Here is a 25,100-nt window from a genome sequence, read left to right as displayed (position 1 = left end):
GCTGCAGTGGAAGCACTGTATGCTAGGTGATAATGGTGAAAGGCAGGGCTGCAGACCTGTCACATGTGAATGTGCTCACAAGTGATCTTTTTATTTGCTATATGCTAACGGTGAAGGTTTCTTGTTGCCTTTTTCAGCCACCACAACTAAAAATGTGAAAACACACACACACATCCCCACCCCCCCCCACCCCCACACACCACCGCCCCACACACACACACCCACACACACACACACACCCACACACCCACACACCCACACACACACACACACGAAACTGACCTGTCTTTCATGGTTCCCTCTTCTTGTGCATCAGTTTCTTCTTTCAAGTTAAAAGCTGCATTTCTCAGCCTTTCCGCTGTACTCCCCCCCCCCTATATCTCTAATGCAGCATTAACTATCCCCCTTTCCCCTTACTCCCAGTAACTGCTCTGTCCCTTTCCGATAAGACAGGAAGGTCCCATCTGCATTTAAGTCGCACTGTCAAATTATAGTGTCAAGCCTCAAGCTCCAGAGCAGAGAGGATTCTTCCTGCGTGCCGTGGGAATAAGAGCATCTAGTTAGTTACTGAGAACGCGGAATCAGATCTGTCCTGGGGGATAAGCGCGTTGGATAAACAGAGTGGCCCAAAAAGAATTAACCCCATGGCTGCCGGAGGAAAAACGTACTGAAAACGCTGGCAGCGTAATAACAGGTTAATCCCTCCTAGACCCAAAGTGAAGCACAGGCAGACATTGGGATGGTACTGTGGGTGTGAAAATAAATTGGTACCCAGGGGGTGGAAATAAACGTAGTGATACTTGGGGGGTGAAAATAAAGTAGTAGTATTGGGCCTGGTATAATAAAGTAGTGGTACTAGGGTCTGAAAATAAGGTAGTGATACTAGGGTGTGAAAATAAGGTAGTGATACTCGGGTATGAAAATAAAGTATTGATACTCGGGTATGAAAATAAAGTAGTGATACTCGGGTATGAAAATAAAGTAGTGATACTCGGGTATGAAAATAAAGTAGTGATACTCGGGTATGAAAATAAAGTATTGATACTCAGGTATGAAAATAAAGAAATGGTACTCGGGTTTGCACATAAAGTATTGATACTCAGGTAGGAAAATAAAGTAGTGGTACTGTGGGTGTGAAAATAAAGTAGTGGTACTCGGTGTGAAAATAAAGTAATGATACTGAGGGTGGGAAATAAAAAGCAGTGGTGCCTGTATGTGCGGAGATATAAAAGTGGCCCTCGCACCTTCACACTTCGAAATACTAAAGTGGCCGCGTAAGTTACAAGTCTGTCTGTACATTGCGGTTTACACAGAAATTCCACTTTAACACAGATACTGATGTGAGTAATAGTGAAAGTACTTAGTTACCCTTTACACGCGTTCAGTAACTGCTTCCTCCTTTTTTGGCAGTTGGCGCAATGGTTGCAAAAATCATAGCTCAAATTAGATATGTGGTTAAAGGAGACAAAGTGTACTAATGGCAGTGACAGGGTTAAGCGGTCAGTCCCTCCTAGGGGCAAAGTGTACTAATGGCAGTGACATGGTTAAGAGGTCAGTCCCTCCTAGGGGCAAAGTGTACTAATGGCAATGACATGGTTAAGGGGTCAGTCCCTCCAAGGGGCAAAGAGTACTAATGGCAGTGACATGGTTAAGGGGTCAGTCCCTCCTAGGGGCAAAGTGTACTAATGGCAGTGACATGGTTAAGGGGTCAGTCCCTCCTAGGGGCAAAGTGTACTAATGGCAGTGACAGGGTTAAGCGGTCAGTCCCTCCTAGGGGCAAAGTGTACTAATGGCAGTGACATGGTTAAGAGGTCAGTCCCTCCTAGGAGCAAAGTGTACTAATGGCAGTGACATGGTTAAGGGGTCAGTCCCTCCAAGGGGCAAAGAGTACTAATGGCAGTGACATGGTTAAGGGGTCAGTCTCTCCTAGGGGCAAAGTGTACTAATGGCAGTGACATGGTTAAGGGGTCAGTCCCTCCTAGGGGCAAAGTGTACTAATGGCAGTGACGTGGTTAAGGGGTCAGTCTCTCCTAGGGGCAAAGTGTACTAATGGCAGTGACATGGTTAAGAGGTCAGTCCCTCCAAGGGGCAAAGAGTACTAATGGCAGTGACATGATTAAGGGGTCAGTCCCTCCTAGGGGCAAAGTGCACTAATGGCAGTGACATGGTTAAGGGGTCAGTCCCTCCTCGGGGCAAAGAGTACTAATGACAGTGACATGGTTAAGGGGTCAGTCCCTCCTAGGGGCAAAGTGCACTAATGGCAGTGACATGGTTAAGGGGTCAGTCCCTCCTCGGGGCAAAGAGTACTAATGACAGTGACATGGTTAAGGGGTCAGTCCCTCCTAGGGGCAAAGTGTACTAATGGCAGTGACATGTTTAAGGGGTCAATTCCTCCTAGGAACGGTGACCAGATTTACAAAAGTTAAAGCCGGGACACATTAAAAAAGATATTTATAAAACAAATGACATTACCAACTGCACCCCTCCCCTTTATGTCTCTCCATCCCTCTCTGTCCCCCGTTCTCTCACACACACCTCTTTTGCTCTCTCCCCCCATCCGTCCATTCTCTCTCTCCCCCCCATCCTTCCATTCTCTCTCTCTCCCCATCCCCCCATTCTCTCTACACCTCATCCTTCCATTCTCTCTCCCACATCCCTCCATTCTCTCTAACCCCATCCCTCCATTCTCTCTCTAACCCCATCCCTCCATTCTCTCTCTCCCCCATCCCTCCATTCTCTCTCTCCCCTCCATCCTCCATTCTCTCTCTCCCCTCCATCCCTCCATTCTCTCCCCACCCCATCCCTCCATTCTCTCTCTCCCCCATCCCTCCATTCTCTCTCTTCCCCCATCCCTCCATTCTCTCCCCCCCATCCCTCCATTCTATCCCCCCTCCCAATCCCTCCATTATTTCCCCCATCCCTATATTCTCTCACACCCATTATCTGTGTCTCTCTCTCCCTTCTCTTTCTCTCTCTCTCCCCCTATTCTCTATGTCTGTCTCTCCCCCATTCTGTCTCTCTCTCTCCCCCATTCTCTGTGTGTCTCTCTCCCCCATTCTCTGTGTGTCTCTCTCCCCATTCTCTATCTCTCTCCCCCCATTCTCTGTGTCTCCCTCTCCCCCATTCTGTCTGTCTCTCTCCCCCATTCCCTGTGTGTGTGTCTCTCTCTCCCCATGATGTGTGTGTCTCTCTCTCCCCCCATGCTGTGTGTGTCTCTCTCTCTCTCTCTCTCTCTCTCTCTCTCTCTCTCTCTCTCTCTCTCTCTCTCTCTCTCTCTCTCTCTCTCTCTCTCTCCATGCTGTGTCTCTCTCCCCCCATGCTGTCTCTGTCTATCTGCCCATGCTGTCTCCCCCACATGCTTTGTGTCTGTCTCTCCCCCATGCTGTCTCTCTCCCCCCATACTGTGTCTCTCTCTCTCTCTCCCCCCATGCTGTGTGTGTCTCTCTCTCCCCATGCTGTCTCTCTCTCTCCCCATGCTGTCTCCCTCTCTCTCCCCATGCTGTCTCTCTCTCCACATGCTGTCTCTCTCTCTCTCCCCCATGCTCTCTCTCTCTCCCCATGCTGTCTCTCTCTCTCTCTCCCTCCCATGCTGTCTCTCTCTCCCCCCCATACTGTCTCTTTCTCCCCATGCTGTCTCTCTCTCTCTCCCCATGCTGTCTCTCTTTCTCTCCCCATGCTGTCTCTCTCTCTTTCGCCCCATGCTGTCTCTCTCTCTCCCCCCATGCTGTCTCTTTTTCTCTCCCCATTCTGTCTCTCTTCTCTCCCCATGCTGTCTCTCTTTCTCTCCCCATGCTATATCTCTCCCCCATGATGTAACCTTCTCTCCCTATGCTGGCCCTCTCTCTCCCCATGCTGTCACTTTCTCTCCCCATGCTGTCACTCTCTCTCTCCCCCATGCTGTCACTCTCTCTCTCCCCATTCTGTCACTCTCTCTCCCCATGCTGTCTCTCTCTCTCTCTAACCCCATGCTGTCTCTCTTTCTCTCCCCAGGCTATCTCTCTCTCTCCCCCATGATGTAACCTTCTCTCCCCATGCTGTCACTCTCTCCCCATGCTGTCACTCTCTCTCCCCCCATGCTGTCACTCCCTTTCTCCCCCATCCCTCCATTCTCTCTCCCCCATCCCTCCATCCTCTCTCCCCCATCCCTCTATTCTCCCTCCCCCCATCCCTCCATTCTCTCCCTCCCCCATCCCTCCATTCTCTCCCACCCCCCCATCCCTCCATTCTCTCTCTCCCCCCATCCCTCCATTCTCTCTCCCCCATCCCTCCATTCTCTCTCCCCCATCCCTCCATTCTCGTACCCCATCCGTCCATCCTCATCCCCATCCCTCCATTCTCATCCCCCCATCCTTACATTCTCGTTCCACCCTTCCCATTCTGTCTCTCTCCCCATTCTCTGTCTCTCTCTCTCCCCATTCTCTGTGTCTCTCTCTCTCACCCATGCTTTGTCTCTCTCCCCATGCTGTGTCTCTTCTCTCTCCCCATGCTGTGTCTCTCTCCCCATGCTGTGTCTCTCTCTCTCCCATGCTGTGTGTCTCCAGCTCTCTCCCTCTTTCTCTCCTCAAATTATGTATCTCTGTCTCCCTATAGTGTGTGGATTATGTGGTAAATTGGTGTATCATAGAGTAAGCTCACAACAAGCATAAGTCTATTCAGAATGGATCCAATATCCAGAAACAACTGTATTATAACAGAAATAGTCACCCCAGGGAGAGGTGGGGACCTAGTGGTGCCCACACAGCTACCCCATATGACAGTCCCTAGTGAGATATCACTAACCCATGGGGTGTAGTAGATAAACAATCCAGCACTAGAAGGTAATAACAGAAGGGCTACTGCCATTTAACTGACTGTGTGTTCCTATATAAGTTGAATTCCCCGTGAGTGTAGGTAAGAGTATGTAGAAAAAGGAAGGAGCACAGCCATCTGCATCCAAAGTGCAAAAAAAGTGAATATGGCCAACTCCAAATGAAATAAAAAGTGGTACTTTATTTAGTCAGCTTAGCAATGGGGTAGGAGAACGCACCAACGCGTTTCGTCCCGCAGGACTTTCTCAAGGGGGGAAGCCATCTTGAGCCATGGCAGCAGACATTGACTCACTTCCGGGTCTCACTGCTGAGGCTCTGCTGAAGCTAACCCCGTCCCCACTCTCTGCACCTGCAGTCAGACCGGCTTCCGCTCTCTGCTGCCTCCCCCCTCCCCCCAAACCCCCCCTCTGCACCTGCAGTCAGACCGGCCTCCGCTCTCTGCTGCCTCCCCTTCCCCCCCCCTCTGCACCTGCAGTCAGACCCGGCCTCCGCTCTCTGCTGCCTCCCCCTCCCTCCAACCCCCCCCTCCCTCTGCACCTGCAGTCAGACCCGGCCTCCGCTCTCTGCTGCCTCCCCCCCCCCGCTCTGCACCTGCAGTCAGACCCGGCCTCCGCTCTCTGCTGCCTCCCCCTCCCCCCCCCCATCTGCACCTGCAGTCAGACCCGGCCTCCGCTCTCTGCTGCCTCCCCCTCCCCCCCCCCTCTGCACCTGCAGTCAGACCCGGCCTCCGCTCTCTGCTGCCTCCCCCTCCCCCCCCACCCTCTGCACCTGCAGTCAGACCCGGCCTCCGCTCTCTGCTGCCTCCCCCTCCCCCCCACCCTCTGCACCTGCAGTCAGACCCGGCCTCCGCTCTCTGCTGCCTCCACCTCCCCCCTCTGCACCTGCAGTCAGACCCGGCCTCCGCTCTCTGCTGCCTCCCCCTCCCCCCAACCCCCCCCCCTCTGCACCTGCAGTCAGACCCGGCCTCCGCTCTCTGCTGCCTCCCCCTCCCCCCCACCCTCTGCACCTGCAGTCAGACCCGGCCTCCGCTCTCTGCTGCCTCCACCTCCCCCCTCTGCACCTGCAGTCAGACCCGGCCTCCGCTCTCTGCTGCCTCCCCCTCCCCCCCAACCCCCCCCCCCCTCTGCACCTGCAGTCAGACCCGGCCTCCGCTCTCTGCTGCCTCCCCCTCCCCCCCACCCTCTGCACCTGCAGTCAGACCCGGCCTCCGCTCTCTGCTGCCTCCACCTCCCCCCTCTGCACCTGCAGTCAGACCCGGCCTCCGCTCTCTGCTGCCTCCCCCTCCTCCCCCCCCCCCGCTCTGATGGCCAAAACCGTGACAGTCAGAAACAAACGGGACATTTAAAAAAATGTCGGGCAGCCAGGACAGATCTTAAAAAACGTCAAAACCGGGACATCTGGTTACCCTATTCCTAGGGCCAAAGTGTACTAATGTCAGTAACATGTTCAAGGGGTCAGTCCCTCCTAGGGGCAAAGTGTACTAATGGCAGTGACATGTTTTAGGGATCAGTCCTACCTAGAATCAAAGTGTACTAGGTGCTACATTCTTGAGTGCTTTCCTTTCATTACAGATCCAATATGTTACTAATAAGTGGCAACCTTTGTTCTTCAAACTCGTGCCCAAGAAGCAGTTCTGTTCTATAATTATGAGTCTGCTAACACATCCCGCACATGAAAGATTCAGTTACTGTGTAATTGTAGACTTTTAAATACTATCTTCCTGCTTACTTAGTATCCACTTAGCTTTCTCCCATAAGGCCTCTGTAATAAATGTTTCACGGCTCCCCTAAATAGACTAAAAGGGTTAACCCCGTCGCTGCCAGCAGGGCCAGCAAAACAAGGACCAATCTTGGAAGTAAAAAAAATCAATTGTAACAGGCGATTTGTGATAATGAAAGAGAACATTTTCTTTGTCCCTCCTAGGGGCAAAGTGTACTAATGGCAGTGACATGGTTAAGGGGTCATTACCTCCTAGGGGCAAAGTGTACTAATGGCAGTGACATGGTTAAGGGCTCAGTCCCTCCTATGGGCAAAGTGTACTAATGGCAGTGACAGGGTTAAGGGCTCAGTCCCTCCTAGGGGCAAAGTGTACTAATGGCAGTGACATGGTTAAGGGGTCAGTCTCCTAGGGGCAAAGTGTACTAATGGCAGTGACATGGTTAAGGGGTCAGTCCCTCCTAGGGCAAAGTGTACTAATGGCAGTGACAAGGTTAAGGGGTCAATCCCTCCTAGGAGCAAAGTGTACTAATGGCAGTGACATGGTTAAGGGGTCAGTCCCTCCTAGGGGCAAAGTGTACTAATGGCAGTGACATGGTTAAGGGCTCAGTCCCTCCTATGGGCAAAGTGTACTAATGGCAGTGACATGGTTAAGGGGTCAGTCTCCTAGGGGCAAAGTGTACTAATGGCAGTGACATGGTTAAGGGGTCAGTCCCTCCTAGGGGCAAAGTGTACTAATGGCAGTGACAAGGTTAAGGGGTCAATCCCTCCTAGGAGCAAAGTGTACTAATGGCAGTGACATGGTTAAGGGGTCAGTCCCTCCTAGGGGCAAAGTGTACTAATGGCAGTGACAGGGTTAAGGGGCCAGTCCCTCCTAGGGGCAAAGTGTACTAATGGCAGTAAAAAACACCAAGCACCAATACCTGCAACGGAGCCTGGTTGCTGTAAAGGGAAATCCCCTTGGGAGCGATGTACTGCTGGATGAGGGGTTTTGGATATTAATCCTGCTCCTGAACCAACGTAGCGCCCCCGCTGAGAGAAGCAAGCTGCAGACTCTTCTGACAACAGTTGCTGAGTGGTAACTTGTGTGAAACACACTAAATGCACCTATTCCACTGTTTTGATGTACGCAGATTTATTACCCTGTAATTACTAATACATAGCATTATTTGCTTCACTATTTGGTGTTGTGCGCTGTTTCTTTTGTTTCCATTACTAATGGCAGTGACATGGTTAAGGGGTCAGTCACTCCTAGGGGCAAAGTGTACTAATGGCAGTGACTGGGTTAAGGGGTCAGTCCCTCGTAGGGGTAAAGTGTACTAATGGCAGTGACTGGGTTAAGGGTCAGTCCCTCCTAGGGGCAAAGTGTACTAATGGCAGTGACTGTGTTAAGGGGTCAGTCCCTCCTATGGGCAAAGTGTACTAATGGCAGTGACTGGGTTAAGGGGTCACATCTGGGTGATTGACACCTTTTTTACGGACATCTGACACTTCCAAGTCTTATTAAATCATTATTTAAAGTTATTATGTAAACACTGTGAGCTGAGACTTAGGAGGGGAGGGGGGGAATTTCCTCTGGATGCTCCTTTTGTCTGATGTCACTGTGGGGCCTATTCTATAAGCCTGGATAACCCACTTATCGAGGCCTTTTCTGCCCAAATGCCTCCTGCTATTCTGTAAGCCTCGATAAGTGGGCGATAAAGGCATGAATCGACCATTTTGCAGCCGCCCCAAAACACATCACCGGGTGAGCGGCGATAAGCCCCTTATCGGCAGGTTCCGAAACTCGTGCAATTCTAGTAGACTCGATTAGTTTATCGAGGCTTATCACAGCTCTAGAATTGGAGTTTCTCCCCAAATCCTCACGCCAGGAAAAAGTTGGTGTGAGGCTGGGGAGAACCTGCAGAGAAGGCGGTGAGAGAGGACTTAGAAAAAAAAATGCTTTGTTCCTGCCTGGGATTGATGCCGGGAGTCTCCGGAGCTGATACCCATTAATATCAGCACCAGAGACCCCCGGCATGAATCCCATGCAATAAAACGCGTAAGGGAGTGCTGCTACGCTGCACGCAGTGACATTACGTCAGGATGTCGCCGCGCATGCGCACAAACAGACCAAATCGAGTGCGGGACAGTCTGCGGCTGCCAGCAGCGGTATATCTGCTTTTCTGTGACTTTTGTGATGGTACCAGATGCCCCGAGGTTCCCCAACGTTCCGCTGTTCCCTGTACCCCGGAGTGTGATTCAGGCTGGGGATTCAGAGCCACCAGCTGGGCAGTGATTATATTCACAATAGCTTGTTTTTAACCTATCTTGTGAGTGTATTTCTCCCCCCCCCCTTCCTTGCATCATTAAATGTACTTTTTTAACACGATGGGGCGTGCGCTCTCTCTTCTTTTCTTCATATATATAGGGACGTACCGTGCGACATCGCGTCATCACGTTGCATGCACGCTTTACGGCCGGAGAGTGCATGATGTACTATTGAGGCCAGCTCCGATACCATATTACATGGAGGACTTTGAGTGATCTTTGAAAGGATTAACGCGGTCGGGTGCCTTGTTCCAGTTGGTGTTGGACTGCTTACCTGTCATGAGACGTTACCTGCCTCGGTGGTGATTATATATCACGAACTGCTTTATTTACACTTGTATATTGTGAGTGTTTTTAATCCCCCCACATTCACTCCCCATATTAAATGTTACAGTATTACACTATGGGGCGTGCACTCTCTGCTTTTTTCGTTTATATATATATATATGAAAGAAGAAAATAAGAGCGCACACACCCTGGCGCATTACAATAATTTTTTTTTAAATAACATTAGGTGAAGACAAATGTTCACTTACAAAGAAACAATTAAAACGAGAATAGAAATGGACTCAATGATCGGCAACCGGCAGGATACTGCACCATCAGCCGGAGAACGTCTCTCAGAAACCACTAACAACCACAGGTCCAGCGGACAAGACTCTCAATAAGCCGACGTCGTGATGAAGTCAGCTGTGGGCTGACGAAACGCGTAGGTGCCATCTGAGTCATCACGCATCATCGAGCCGAGCTGTGCATAAGGATTCCCTGCTGAATTTGTTCCTACCTGGATGTCGGCTTATTGAGAGTCTTGTCCGCAGGACCCCAGGTTGTTGGTGATTTCCGAAGGCTTTCTCCAGCTGATGGTGCAGTGTCCTGCCGGTTACCAGTCATTGAGTTCATTTCTATGCTCGTTTTAATTGTTTTTTGTTAGTGGGCATTTGTCTTACCCCAATTTTATTAAATTGCTTTTTTTATGGTAATACACTAGGGTGTGTGCGCTCTTTCTTTCTTGTTTTATATATTTCTGCACGGGAAGTGATTCTTCTGTACAAGACCTGCCCCCCTCCCTGCGGATTTGGCTTTTCTCAGTTACACAAGATTTTGTTCCTGATTGGTATTTGCCTTATTGATCTAATGTCTGGACTTCATATGTGGACGTTTATCACCGTATATATTTAACTATTGGTATATGCACTCTCGTGCACTATATTTTTATAGGAATTTTGACTTATTGCACTGTTTATTTATATTGATTTTGAGCGCTGGTATATGTATATATACCAACCTCACACAGACGAGACCCACAAGGTCGAAAAAGTCTGCCTGTGAGTGGGTTTATTGGCTTTGCATCTCATCCCAGGCTATGTTTAAAAGCTTTGTTTAAAGCCGCATGCATTGGCTTAAGGGTTTAACCTTGTAATGCGGTCTTGAGACAAAAGGTGGCACTGTGTGCTCATTTGCATGTCATTTCCCAGAATCCCTGGCTGCAGTGGAAACGCTGTATGCTAGGTGATAATGGTGAAGGGCAGGGTTGCAGACCTGTCTAAGACATGTGAATGTGCTCGTAAGTAATATACTGTATATATAAAAAGTATATATATATATAAAAGAACAAATCTGCAGTACTACCGTCAACACAATGCCCGTACTCACTTACCCCACAACGCCATCGCCAACGCCGCAGCGGGACCTCAGCTCACACACCCACCCCCGCCCCTCACCACTCCGGTCGCCGCCGCCGCGGGAACTCCGAAACAGCCTGCTCACACACCCACAACCCCCCCTCTCACCACTCCGGTCGCCGCCGCCGCCAAAGGATATCACAAACAGCCCACTCCCCCATCACCACTCCTGCCACGCGCACTTACCCCCCTCTACACTCCTGCCGCCCGCACGTAGGCCATGCCGACCCCCCCAATGCGCAATCAGTTTACTGCACAAATCAGCACATGGTCAACGTGGCACACCTCTCCCCCCCCCACCCCTCTACCCCCCTCTACTCCCCAACCCTCCTTCTACCCCCCCACCTCCCCCCCACCCTCCCTCTACCACCCCAGCTCCCCCACTACCCTCCCTCTACCACGCCACCTCCCCCACTACCCTCCCTCTACCCCCCCGCCCCTCTACCCCATCTACTCCCCAAACCTCCCTCTGCCCCCCCACCCCACCTCCCCCCCACCCTCCCTCTACCACCCCACCTCCCCCACCACCCTCCCTCATCCCCCCCACACCACCTCCCCCTCCACCCCCTCCTCTCCCTCCCCACCCCCCCTCTCCCTCCCAACCCACCACCCCATCCGCCCAACTCCCCCCCCTGCCCGCCCTCAACCCCCCCCCTGCCCGCCCTTAACCCCCCCATCCATGCAATCCCGGGCAACGCCGGGTATATCAGCTAGTATATATATATATATATATATATAAATAATAGTATAGTATAAAATAACATTTCTAGAATTTTTTTCCAGTGTGTAATAGGTGTACAATTTCTTATAATCTGACACAGTATAGCCGCTTTTTTTAAAGGCTTATCAACCACTTAAGGCAGGGGAGGCCAACTCCGGTCCTAAAGAGCCACTAACAAACAGGTCAGGTTTTCAGGTTAACAGGTAAGGTGGCTCAGGCGTAGACTGAGCCACCTGTGCTGAAGCAGGAATATCCTGAAAATCAAACCTTTTGGTGACCCTTCAGGACTAGAGTAGGCCGCCCCTGAGTTAAATGACACCTTGTGACTGCTCAGATCCTAGTGCATCAGTGATGGGTCCAAAAATGTAAAAATGGAAGGTATTAAAATAACATTATACAGACATACTTATTTGCAACCTGTAAAAAATATGTTTTCCTTTTTCTCCGGGAACACTGAATTCAAGCAAATCAGCTACATCTGTTCATCTGACCAACTATGGCTCCATCATTACTTTGCAACCGAAGAACCACACACAAGAAACCCCCCAATTTACGTGAGGACGGACATACAGTATTATCACCAAAAGACCCAAGATACAGATGGTAAAAACCCTTCAAAACTTCTGTTTACCGTGGAAACGGTTAAAAAAATCCACTACATGTCACCTAATAAATATGCCACTTTTTTTTTAGCTTATGTTCATCTTAGGCGGGACAGACCCAATAAGGAACCTTCACAGCCTGCTCATAAAGTCCAAATTGGCGAACTAAGGTCAAATCTGATGCCCCGAATCCAGTAAGGCAGGGGTGCTCCACTTCAGCCCTCAAGACCCTCGAATAACTTAATTTCTCAGGATATCCCTGCTTCAGCACATGTGGCTCAATCAGACCCTGCTTCAGCACAGGTGGCGCAATCAGAGGCTCAGTCTTCTGAGCCTGAGTTTGCTTCAGCACAGGTGGCGGAATCAGAAGCTCAGTTGACTGAGCCTCTGATTGAGCCACCTTTGCTGAAGCGCGAATGTCCTTTAAACCTGACCTCTTGGGCTTGAGGACTGGAGTTGACAACCCCTGTTGCAAGGTCATCGAACAAACCTTGTCCGGACCCTAGAAGTACCTCTTAATCCTGAGTGTCCTGAAGCCGTGTTGGGAAGCCCAGGGAGCCGGAGAAGGGTTGGATTAAGGGTCCGTGATGTTGGGCAAGACGGATCTTGGCACAAGACAGTGGAGGTTTTGTGCATAGGGTGAACATCGCAGTACAAACTTGTCAGACTCTCTCACATCCTGCGTGGGGGCAGGAAACCAGAGTTTAAAGCTACGGAAGGAAATGTAGGTTTGAACCATCTGCTGTTGTTTAAAGTGCAGGGTTAAGGAACGTGGAAATTGCAGCAGTTAAGTCTCTGGTGTTCTCCACGCCCCCCGATTTAGCATCAAATCTAACTAATTACAGCGATGTGTTAAACAATTCATAGGTGGCTCTTTCAGCGGTGAAGGAGTTAGTGGTGCCTCTGCAGTTTTTAACTCATGATTCCTCTTTAACCATGGCACAAATTCACCAACACACTTGATACACACTGATGCACACTGATGCACACACACACACTTGATGCACACTGATGCGCACTCAGACACACACAGAAACACAGATACACACACAACCACCCACAGTGTTTGTATCACTGTGTCTGTGTGTATTAGCATAACAGTGTGTCTGTGTGCCTGTGTGTGCGTATCAGCATGTCTCCGTGTGTTTCAGCATGTATGTGCATGCGTATCAGCATGTCTCCGTGTGTTTCAGCATGTCTGCATGCGTACCGGTTTGTCTGTGTGCGTATCGGTGTGTCTGCGTGTGTGTCTGCATGTGTATCAGTGCATGTGTATCATTGTGTCTGTGCGTGCGTATCAGCGTGTCTGTGTGCCTGCATGTGTACCAGTGTGTCTGTGCGTGGGTATCAGTGCGTCTATGTGTGTCTGCGTGTGTGTCTGCGTGTGTATCATTGTGTCTGTGTGTGGGTATCAGTGCGTCTGTGTGTACAGACGCACTGATACCCACACACAGACACAATGATACACACGCAGACACACACGCAGACACACATAGACGCACTGATACCCACGCACAGACACACTGGTACACATGCAGGCACACAGACACGCTGATACGCACGCACAGACACAATGATACACAGACATGTTGATACATACACAGATACACAGACACTTTGACACTGATACATTGTAGCATAGTGATGTAATACGTCTCAACATACTGATCCCTACGCGTTTTGTCACAGCATGTGACCCCCTGACGAAGTCACGTGCTGTGACGAAACGCGTAGGGACCCGTATGTTGGGGGGTATTACGGCACTACATTACCACGACCAGCTAGTGTATCGAAACACTAGTCTGTTCCAATTGTGATGTGTTTCAACTTGATACAAGTTAGTAATATCTGTTGCAATCCATTCCATTGCCTCTTTGACACTCTGGAGGTCTAAATATTGGGAACATTTGTTTCTATACGGTGCTTGAAGGTCCGAAGTGAAGAGATGTTCCAGATGAGTATCATCTCGTAAGAGATTGACTGACTCTAAATGCTTTTATTCTAGCTGCACTTGTGAGTGTGAGGATTGATCTTCGGCCGCGCCCCTGTGACGCGTCCTGTGAAGAGACGGGTGACGCACATCGCGTTGCCCGGCTGAGGGACACCGCACGCACCGTGCCCAGGCTCCGCTCCCATGGCACGCCCTGCGACGAGACGCATGACACACGGCGCACTACCAGGCAGGCATGCTCCGCGATCAGTCTCCGTCCCTGTGACGTTACGGGTGATGCGCATTGCACGCAAGCTGCGTACAGGCGCCGCACGGCTCTGAGAAGTCTGGCTCCCAATAATTATTCCTCACCTGCTCTTCTCCCTGCCCCTGACTATCAGTGGACTGAATATGTCTGAGGGGGCGTGTAACAAGGGACTTATCCCTGTTCACAAAGGTGCCTCTAATCCAGCAGTGTGGTGGTTAACTGCTGGTAGCAAATTAACTAGCACCACCTGACTGAGTACAGGTAGTAGAAAAAGCCTGCCTTTGAGACAGGAAGTGTCTCCTCCTTTGCTCACGTGTGAGCTCACCTGTGGAGACAGAGCAGAGGTTCTTGAGTCACAGGAGAGACTGACCAAAAGAAACCCAGATCTCTGGAGCTGACCGGTGTTAAGCTCTGCACCGCAGAGCTGATTTTCAAGACACAGGGAAAACTACACCTGAAGCTGAACCAGGAAGTGACAAAATTTTCCCTCCAAGAAACAGATAAGACTTTCAGTATTAAGAGACTGCTTATATCTGCTTATTTTCATGTTATGTTTTTGGGCTGGGAGAAGCTTAACTAATGGAGATGTGAACTGATTGCGAGGATTTCACTAGAAATACTCCCAAGTGAATAGAAGCTTTGTTCCCCCCCCTTGTTTGGATGAATTTCCTGATGAAAAGGAAAAGGCACAATAAAGCCTTATTCTAATTTCACATTATAAACGACTCCAAGTGTGTACCTCTGTAAACGTCTGTCCACAGGGCGGTTCTCATTCATTACCCTGCAGCCTTGTACTAACTAGCTATTGGCTACCTGTTCCATAAATGCTCAGCCAACCCTGCTGCAAATTGGCTGAGCATACACTTTTGTTAATGTGACTAGTGCTTGCCCCAAGCACACTGCTGCCTTGCTGTTGCCTTGTTTAACCCTTGCCTTTCCTTCTTTGCTCCTGTTTGACTTCGGCTTGTACCTGGACCTCAGCCTTCTCTGATCCCTGACTTCGGCTCGTATTTGGATTTCTACTTCTCTACCGCTGGATTTCTCCAACCCTAGCTTTATTCTGGATATGGTTCATCCTTTGAGAGGCTGCGGAGAAGTCACGGCTTTAGATTTATATTGACTTTATTCACATATATTTTTTCACAGACATTTATGTGGACTTTCCATTTATATAGTTGTGTATTGTTTTACCACTTTATTTTATTTAATTAGACACTCTCACTCCTGTTTTAATTCTAATATTTGTCTAAATATCTTCAGCTTAATTGACTATATACACCTTACATTGGTTTTGAATATACATTTTAATATCTTATCAATTGGATACATTGAATGAGTGCTTACGGTTTGTTTTGTGTATATATATATACAGTGTTCGAAAAACCTATACATTTGCTCGCCCCGGGCGAGTGGATTTAACCCCCGGGCGAGTAAATATTGGCCCAAGCAGCACACGTTTGGTACTAGGTGGCGAGTAGATTTTTTTGTATGGCGAGTAGATTTTTTGGTGATTTGTCAACCACTGTATATATATATATATATATATATATATATATATATATATATATATATATATATACACACACACACACACACATATATATATATATATACATACAGTGGTGTGAAAGTTTGAATTCTATGGTTTTACATATCAGGACATAATAACAATCATCTGTTCCTTAGCAGGTCTAAAAATTAGGTAAATACAACCTCAGATGAACAACAACACATGACATATTACACCGTGTCATGATTTATTTAACAAAAATAAAGCCAAAATGGAGAAGCCATGTGTGAAAAACTAAGTACACCCTTACTGCTGCCAAAGGAATTAAGTTGCTAAGTAGCAGACAGGTGCTGCTAATCAAATGTCCTTGATTAATTGATCATCAGCAAGTGTGACCACCTCTATAAAAGCCAAAGTTTTAGCAGTTTACTGGTCTGGAGCATTCAGGTGTGTGTTAATGCCATGGAGGAAAGACATCAGCAATGATCTTAGAGAACAATTGTTGCTGCCCATCAATATGGGAAGGGTTATATGGCCATTTCCAAACAATTTAAAGTCCATCTTTCTACAGTGAGAAAGATTATTCAAAAGTGGAAAATATTCAAGACAGTTGCCAATCTTCCCAGGAGTGGATGTCCCAGCAAATTCACCCCAAGGTCAGACCGTGCAATGCTCAGAGAAATTGCAAAAAACCCAAGAGTTACATCTCAGACTCTACAGGCCTCAGTTAGCATGTTAAATGTTAAAGTTCATGACAGTACAATTAGAAAAAAACTGAACAAGTATGGTTTGTTTGGAAGGGTTGCCAGGAGAAAGACTCTTCTCTCTTAAAAGAACATGGCAGCACGGCTTAGGTTGCAAAGTTGCATCTGAACAAACCACAAGACTTCTGGAACAATGTCCTTTGTACAGACGAGACCAAAGTGGAGATGTTTGGCCATAATGCAAAGCGCCACGTTTGGCAAAAACCAAACACAGCATATCAGCACAAACACCTCATACCAACTGTCAAGCACAGTGGTGGAGGAGTGATGATTTGGGCTCGTTTTGCAGCCACAGGACCTGGGAACCTTGCAGTCATTGAGTCAACCATGACTCTGTATTCCAAAGTATTCTAGAGTCAAATGTGAGGCCATCTGTCCGACAGCTAAAGCTTAGCCGAAATTGGGTCATGCAACAGGCCAATGATCCCAAGTACACCAGCAAATCTATAACAGAATGGCTGAAAAAGAAAAGAATCAAGGTGTTGCAATGGCCCAGTCAAAGTCCAGACCTCAACCCGATTGAAATGCTGTGGCAGGACCTTAAGAGAGCTGTGCATAAACAAATGCCCACAAACCTCAATGAACTGAAGTAACGTTGTAAAGAAGAGTGGGCCAAAATTCCTCCACAACGATGTGAGAGACTAAAGTCATATATGTCACGGTAGCTAGTGATAGGTTATAATAATACACACCAAAATATCTGGGTTGAATTCAACACGACTTAGATATAATAAATATAGTTTATTCCTTAAAGAAGGTGAACACACAAGATATACAAATAACAGGCAAAATATACACTTACTTAGGGTTGGAATGATGATATATATATAATTCCAGTCCTATACCTTATCATTGAGTGCAGGCCATTAGAGAACAATTACCTGCACCCAATCTCTCCTTGCCACCTCACTTGAGAGGCACCGTAATACCTGCCCACTGGGTGGGTATTATTCTAATCAGGGGGCTTATTTCCTCAGCCCCCCTCCCACAAGACTGGCGTCTTAAAGTCTGGCTTTGCCAGGATACCCTTTGTCCCGAGGTGTGAATTACAACACTTAATATCAAGTACCCATGTCCTGCATTCCTTTGTGCTCGCATACACAAGCAGGGTGGGGGAGTCTTTGATCAGGAGTTTATGATAGACCACTTGTCTTCCATCCTGAGCATTACCATACCATATGGGCTATGAGTTTATATACCAGACCCAAAATACCATTCACTCTTTAATATCTTCACATATTAAAATAATCCGTTCTGCTGGGCCCAGTGGGCTGAAACTTGCCAGTCCCTGTGGTGAAAATGGGGGTAATCAGCGCATTAATAAAGGCAGTGGGCTCGGCTGGTTACCCCTATTTCGTATTGGGGATGAAGGGGTTAATATTATATGCTGTTCCCCTTTTAAGACTGCTAATTTAGGAACGGAGTGAGCCAGCACCCTGATTTTTGGGGTGCCGCCTCAGTGTAATCCCCCAAGTACACACATATTAAAAATATAACTTTGTCATAAGGGAAACATATATTTTTGATGAAGTGCCTTTCTGTTGCAGTTAAAATGTACCGGCAGGATGCTGTTTTTTTCTGCCTGCTTTGTAATGCATTAAGGACCAAATGTTATGCATACATGAAAGACCCCAGATTCTTAAAGTGTCACTTAATGAGGATGTTTCTGAGTAGCAGGTCCTGTTACTCATCCTGGCTATTTCACACCTTGAGACCAAACTCCAGACATTGCGTCCCCAGAAATAAGTGGCCCCTTTTTACTTAACAGTGCTACCAAGCTGCTTACCATGCATGCTCAGAGCTACCTGAGCTGGCTGTAGGATTTGCCCATGTGACCTGGCAGGTTCTGATAGGAGGAAGATAATTCCTTGCCAATGGGATGAGGCTAATGTAACACTTCACAGGCCCTTGTCCTTAAAAAGGCCTGTAACCCTCATTCCTGTGTTGTTGCTGTGGTTGCTGTGTTGCTGTTATTACCTGTTTTCTTCAAGCGGATAAGATCTAAGTACAGCGGCTACGATTCCAGAAGGCAAGGGGTTAAAAAACATCGTAACAAGGAAACTTGCCCTGCTTCAGGATTTCGTTAGCCCTGGGGATCCAGACCAATCCCAGAGAACCAGAAAAGACTTTGCACATTCACAGAAGGATTGGACTGGCTATTTATTTGGCAATTTGCAAATGGACTACATTTTAAAGGACAATCTTCTGGTGCTTTGCACATTTCTGGACATTATCCTCTGTTTCTCTACCCGTGAGTGTAATTATTAAGTTTATTCTGCAGTTGTCGTGTGTTTGCCTATCAAGGGAATAAATCTCAGTTTATTTTGCTCAACCTGTTCTGCTCAATCAGGACCCACGAAATATAGATGTGTTATTAAGCGCGTCTCCCGTCACAGTCCCTCATGCCGGAGGTGACTCTCCATGGTGGCCAAGTTTCAGCTCTCTGCGACCCCCAGAACTGGAGATACCAAAAAACAAGTTAAAATTCTTATTACTTTAATGCAGGATTCTCCGCTCTAAAAATGAATCTCTGCTTTTCACTCTTTCCCATTGAAATCAATGGGCTCTGCCGCTATAGGCTTCCAATGGAGCAACTCCGCCGTTGAAGTCAATGGGCTCCGCCGCTATAGTCTTTCAATGGGGCAACTCCGCCATTGAAGTCTATAGGGCTCCTCCGCCATAGTCTTTCAATGGAGTATCGCCGCCATTGAAGTCTATGGGGAAAATCACAATTCTTTACAGTTGCCCATACTCCGCCTGGTTGTTCGGAGAGGGCTGGAAATGGCCATGCAGTCATGCCGGAACAGTGACTACATGCGACCCAAATCCCAGCCCTTTGTTCCTAACAGAACCGGAGATATGGACTTACACATTTTACAGTTTTGGACTTAGCCGTTTTAACGCCACGTGGCTTTTCCCCCATTGGAATCAATGGCCGGCGCCGCCATAGGAAATGCATGGGCGAGCGCCACCATGGGATTCAATGGGACCTCCGCTCCGCCATTAGAGTCAATGGCGCTACCCTCCTGCTGAGCTCGACCCTTTACGGGGGTCCCTCATTCTCGGACCCGGTGGTGGTCGTGTGTGGGTGTTCCTAGGGGCTAGGGGCAAAAATAATTTTATTTCTGGGTGCCCTAGAACCTAAGGTTCCCACGCCCATTGTAGTTGACCTTGAACTAGTATTGATAAAAGCTCTCTTTAAGAAAATGTATCCGCTTTTGTGGTCTGCAGTTTGGATGGCTGCCAACCCGTTCCCCACACACAGACACACATACACCCCCACACACAGATACACACACGGACACACATACACCCCCACACACAGACACACATACAGATACACATACACCCCCACACACAGATACACACACACAGATACACCCCCACACCCCCACACACAGATACACACACAGATATACACACACCCCCACACACAGACACACACACACAGATACACATACAGATACACATACACCCCCACACACAGATACACACACAGATACACCCCCACACCCCCACACACAGATACACACACAGATATACACACACCCCCACACACAGACACACACACACACACAGATACACATACAGACACACATACACCCCCACACACAGACTCACATACACATCCACACTGATGCAGACACAAAGACATACACCCCCCCACACACACACTGACACACACAGATACACAGACACCTCCACACTGACACACACAGATACACACACAGATACACATACAGATACACATACACCCCCACACACAGACACACACAGATACACACATACCCCCACACACAGACACACACACACAGATACACATACAGATACACATACACCCCCACACACAGACACACACAGATACACACATACCCCCACACACAGACACACACACAGATACACATACAGATACACATACACCCCCACACACAGATACACACACAGAAACACATACACCGCCACACTGATACACACACACATAGACACACAGACATACAACCCCCAAACACACTAACGCAAACACTGACTCACACACAGGCACACAGATACACACACACAGATACACATACACCCCACACACAGACACACATACACCTCCACACTGATGCAGACACAAAGACATACACCCCCCCACACACACACACTGACACACACACAGATACACAAACACCTCCACACTGACACACACAGACACACACACCTCCTCACTGATGCAGACACACAGACACACACACCTCCACACTGACACACACAGACACACACACCTCCACACTGACGCAGACACACAGACACACAGATACACACACAGAAACGCATACACCTCTACACTGATGCAGACAGACAAACATAGACACACAGACATACACCCCCACACACTGACACACACAGATGCACACATAGATGCACTAATACACACACAGACGCACTGATACATGCAGACGCAGTGATATACACAAACACAGACACACTGATACACACACACAAACAGACACACTGTTACACTTACAGTATACACACATGTACAGTACACTGATACACACACACACACACACACACACTGATATACACAGACACACTGATACACACACAGGCACACAGAGAGGGTGGGGAGAAGGGAGAGAGAGTGTTCAGATTTCTTTTTTGCTGCAAGAAACCACAAAATGTTGCATACAGTAGTTCACACATCTCTATACACAAGGATATACACATACTGTATTCGCAAATGCACACACATACAAAAATACACACAGAGCAACCCATGCTTATTACTGTCATATACTGACGCAGTTGTAAGCCTGGGATTCTTGGCTTGTGTTGTAACCTCGCCGCCCTTGTATGAATATATTTATATTATAAGGGCTTAACTGTCATTTCTATTGCCAAGTGGGACTGGACATTTACCAGATCTCTCAGGCTGACAGGGGGTCAGGGCCAGGTGTCAGCGCTCTGGGTCAGGGCCTGGGGTCAGCGCTCGGGGTCAGCGCTCGGGGTCAGCGCTCGCGGTCAGTGCCCTTAATGTTCCATTAGCAAGATAAATACTTTAAATGGGAAGTTCCCGTTTAATTCCATTGGTTTAACGGCTCAGTTCCACCTAAAACCAATGTGAATTAATTGTCCGTTCTCTCTGTTAAATGTAGGAAATTGACACGTATTTTATACAAAAACAAAACATGATTAAGTATTTTTCTGATTTTGTTTGCCTTTTAAAGAGGCAGTCTAAGCAGCTTAAAAATAAATATATTTATATTTTTGTTTAATATATGCAGCCTTTGATTACTTTTATTTATACCTAAGCTGCCGATCAATAAGTTCTCCCGTGATCGATCAGCAAAATCCGATTACCCAGGGTTCATTAAATGGCTGCCTTTCCGTTTCAATTCAATCCTTCAGTCAGTGTAACTCAGCAGCTACAATGTATTCTTATATTACTAAGGTAACATTATCTATTGTTACAGTTTGCAGCTCAAACTGCTGGGAACACTGGCAACAAAATATCACAAACAGGAAAGTGTTACAAAAATCTTGCACTGCTGGGGAGGTGGCTAAAACCTGCTATAGAAAGCAAAGGATGGTCAGTATATTAAAACTCCTTAAAAATAACATTAAAGCAGCATTCCAAGCGGCTGTTTTTTTTTGTATTTAATTCCTCCCCCCCCCCCCCCCCTTTAATATGTGCATCAATACAATCCACACAATGATAAGTAATTAGCTAAGTTGCCGATTGATCCATTCTCCTGTGATCGATCGGGGAAGATTTGGCTCGGGGGTTCACTAAATGGCTGTCAATGCAGCAGAAGAGGACTAAAGATGCAAAGTTCTGTGGGGAAGATCATGTGACCAGGCAGTCACTAGATACAATTAGTGCACTGCTAGAGAAAGGGCAGGGCTCATAAAGGGGTGTGCCAGAGCCTGTTTCAGAATAGTAAAGCTAAGGCCCCGCTCCCTCAGTCAGCGCGTCTGCACTGCAGACAGGCGGGGCGCTGACAGACACAGACCGCGATATGCGGTCTGTAGGGAGCCGGAGAGGGAGGGGGGCGGGCTCTGATCTTGGTGCCGTCCACACACACACACACACACACACTTTAATAACACGCAGCTCCTTCCCTGCTCCCCGCCCAAGGCGCCTCCCACCTGGCTCCGTCCCTCCCCTCCTCCCCATTGGCTGACTCGCGTACCACGTGACGCGTCAACGCCAAAATTCACAAGATTCTTGCAGTATAGGCCGGCTGACGCGTCACAGTACATAGTCAGCCCTGTCGGAAGGAGGCAGCGGGGGCAGGGACCACTCGGGCAAGGGTCTGGTGGTTTGCGGCCACGCGACCGCGCGCCCCGCCAGCCGCAGCGGGTTTACAGCCTAAGGGGATGTGACTGTAAATGGTTGCTATAGAAACAAAAAGTGCTTGTTACATTATAATACATTAAAAATGTCATGTAGTATTTTCTCACAGTACAGAACTGATTTATCAAAACATAAAAAAAAACACATGTAGGATATTACTTGGATTACTCCTTTAATGCCACAATAGTAACTAAATGAAGTATTTATACAGATGCAGTGGCCATTATTCAAACGTTTCACGCGTTGAAACATGCGTTATGCCGAGTGGAGGTTCAAGAAGCTCTGCTGCAGACATAATGGCCCATCGGATTAACACCGCAGGGGTCCCTGCTGTGTGAGTCCTACCGGGGTCTGCCTGCCTGTAAGAGACGCGCAGTAAGAGATAGGGTGAATCAGTCATTCTAACTGCGCGCCTCTCACAGGCGATCACGTGGGTTTTAGAATGGGCCATTATGTCTGCAGCAGAGCTTCTCGGACAACCACTCAGCATAACGCATGTTTCAGCGCGTGAATCGTTCGAACAACGGTCGCTGCATCTGTATAAATATTTCATTTAGTTACTATTGTGGCTTTCAAGGAGTAATCCAAGCAATATCCTACATACATACATGCATACAGTGGCGGCCGCCCTGAGTCTAAATCGGCTAGATCCGCGGCTCTCTGATAATCTCGGTCAGATGCGTTTTTTTTTGTCCGGAGTGAATTGCGTTATTTTAGCGCTCGTGATATTAGCATTTTATTCTCGCTGTCTGCAATACTGCAATGCCGTGTAAAAACTCAGGGGGCGTTTGCGAGCTGTTGTCTTGGAAGTCTAATACCTTCGCGGTTCAACTTACGTCAGTACACAGTCTGTGTGTGCGCGCACAGTAATTGTACATTTGCATATTTAAAGTATACTGTACATGCATTTGCATATTTACATTATACATGTATTTGCAGTGCTGTACTGTACAGTATGTCTCATTTGAAAATTGTTGAAACACATAGGCGTGTACAGTACTGTAACAGTGTCACATTTCGGCATATACAGCGCTCCTCCCTCGCTCAGGATAATTAACTGCACTGCAGGGTATTTCAACTTCATATCTTCTCTACAATGCAGTACATCTCTCCCACACCATTCCTTTGAACGTGTGTCTGGTTTCAATCACATTCCTGCTTGACAGCAGGTGATTAATGCGCATGCACCTGTAACTTCGCCCACCACTGCTTGCTTGAGTGAGTGACCAAAAAAAAAAATACATTTTATTCTAATTTTTTTTCTCCACAAGCCTGCAAAAACCATCTTGATACTGTATTACGATATTCAATCTGTGCTGTAGCTTTTGACTGCGACCCTGTGCGTTTGACTGCACATGGTTGATTTGTGTGCTTTTTACGTACTGTATTTAGTGGTGTAGGGATCATATTATTATGATGAACTGCCTTTTGAAATTAAAGTATGTCATTATCTTTGAACTTCATGCAGCTGTACCCTGTAAACCCCTCCCCCACGAACACACACAAGGCTCGCTCAAGGATTTAAAACTCCACAGAGTCATTAATTTTCTGAAGCTTGACATTGTGTTCTTAATCCGTCCCTAGCCGAGCGTCAATCACCTCACTGCGCCTGCGTGTAATCCTCTTTGAGGTGGGAGATAGTTGATTACTGCGCATGACTCAACCAACCCCCCCCCAACCCTTTGAGGCTTTGTTTACAGTAACGCTTTGGAAAATCCCTTCTCGAATTTGATATGTAAATCTGATTTGCACAGCATTGTGAGAATTGAGAGTTATAAAAACCATTAACTGATTCATGTTGTTTTGTCATTCATTCTTTTTATTTGGTGTACTGTAGGTGTGTGTGTGTGTGTGTGTGTGGGGGGGGGGTGTTGTCAATGATTATGATTAGCAGGAATGTAAATAAATATTTATTTTACCAGGAACAAAAAAAATAAATATAAAACGCTTGCCATTGTGTTTTTAATCAGTCCCTAGCAGAGCATCACCTCTCTATGTGCCTGTGTGTAATCCTCTTTGGGATGGGAGCTAGTTGATTACTGCGCATGCGCCTGTAACTTCACCCACCACAGGTTGTTGTTCTAATTTTTTAATTGTTATTTTCTCCACAAGCCTGCAAAAACAATCTAGATATTACGATATTCAATCTGTGCTGTAGCTTTTGACTGCAACCCTGTGCGTTTGACTGCACATGGTTGCTTTTTATGTACTGTATTTGGGGGTGTAAGGATCAAATTATTATGGTGAACTGCCTTTTGAAATTATGTCATTTCTTTGAACTGCTGCACATCTAATCCTTTATGCAGCCCCCTCCCCCACGCACACATACAAGGCTCGACAGACACCTCCACAGAGTCATTAATTTTCTGAAGCTAGTCGTGTTTTTAATCCGTCCCTAGCCGAGCGTCAATCACCTCTGCGCCTGCGTGTAATCCTCTTTGAGGTGGGA

The 25,100-nt window shown here is 47.6% G+C and overlaps 1 protein-coding gene across 4 annotated transcripts in view; it reads right to left on the bottom strand.

Annotated features, from left to right (window-relative positions):
* The window catches only part of LOC142466928 (CMP-N-acetylneuraminate-beta-galactosamide-alpha-2,3-sialyltransferase 2-like), a 129,558-nt gene extending 117,019 nt beyond the window's left edge, over positions 1–12,539 (bottom strand). For 2 of the 4 annotated variants that reach the window (XM_075572570.1, XM_075572569.1), the window contains exon 1: positions 12,352–12,537. The gene's annotated coding sequence lies outside the window, so the exon portion shown is untranslated. Of the gene's footprint in view, positions 1–12,351 lie in introns of all 4 variants that reach the window. The other 2 variants (XM_075572573.1, XM_075572572.1) reach the window with 2 other exon arrangements.
* Between the last annotated feature and the right edge of the window lie 12,561 nt (positions 12,540–25,100).

The sequence above is a fragment of the Ascaphus truei genome, chromosome 15, assembly GCF_040206685.1.
Source record: "Ascaphus truei isolate aAscTru1 chromosome 15, aAscTru1.hap1, whole genome shotgun sequence".
Taxonomy (NCBI): domain Eukaryota; kingdom Metazoa; phylum Chordata; class Amphibia; order Anura; family Ascaphidae; genus Ascaphus; species Ascaphus truei.
This window is presented reverse-complemented; position numbering and strand designations above follow the sequence as displayed.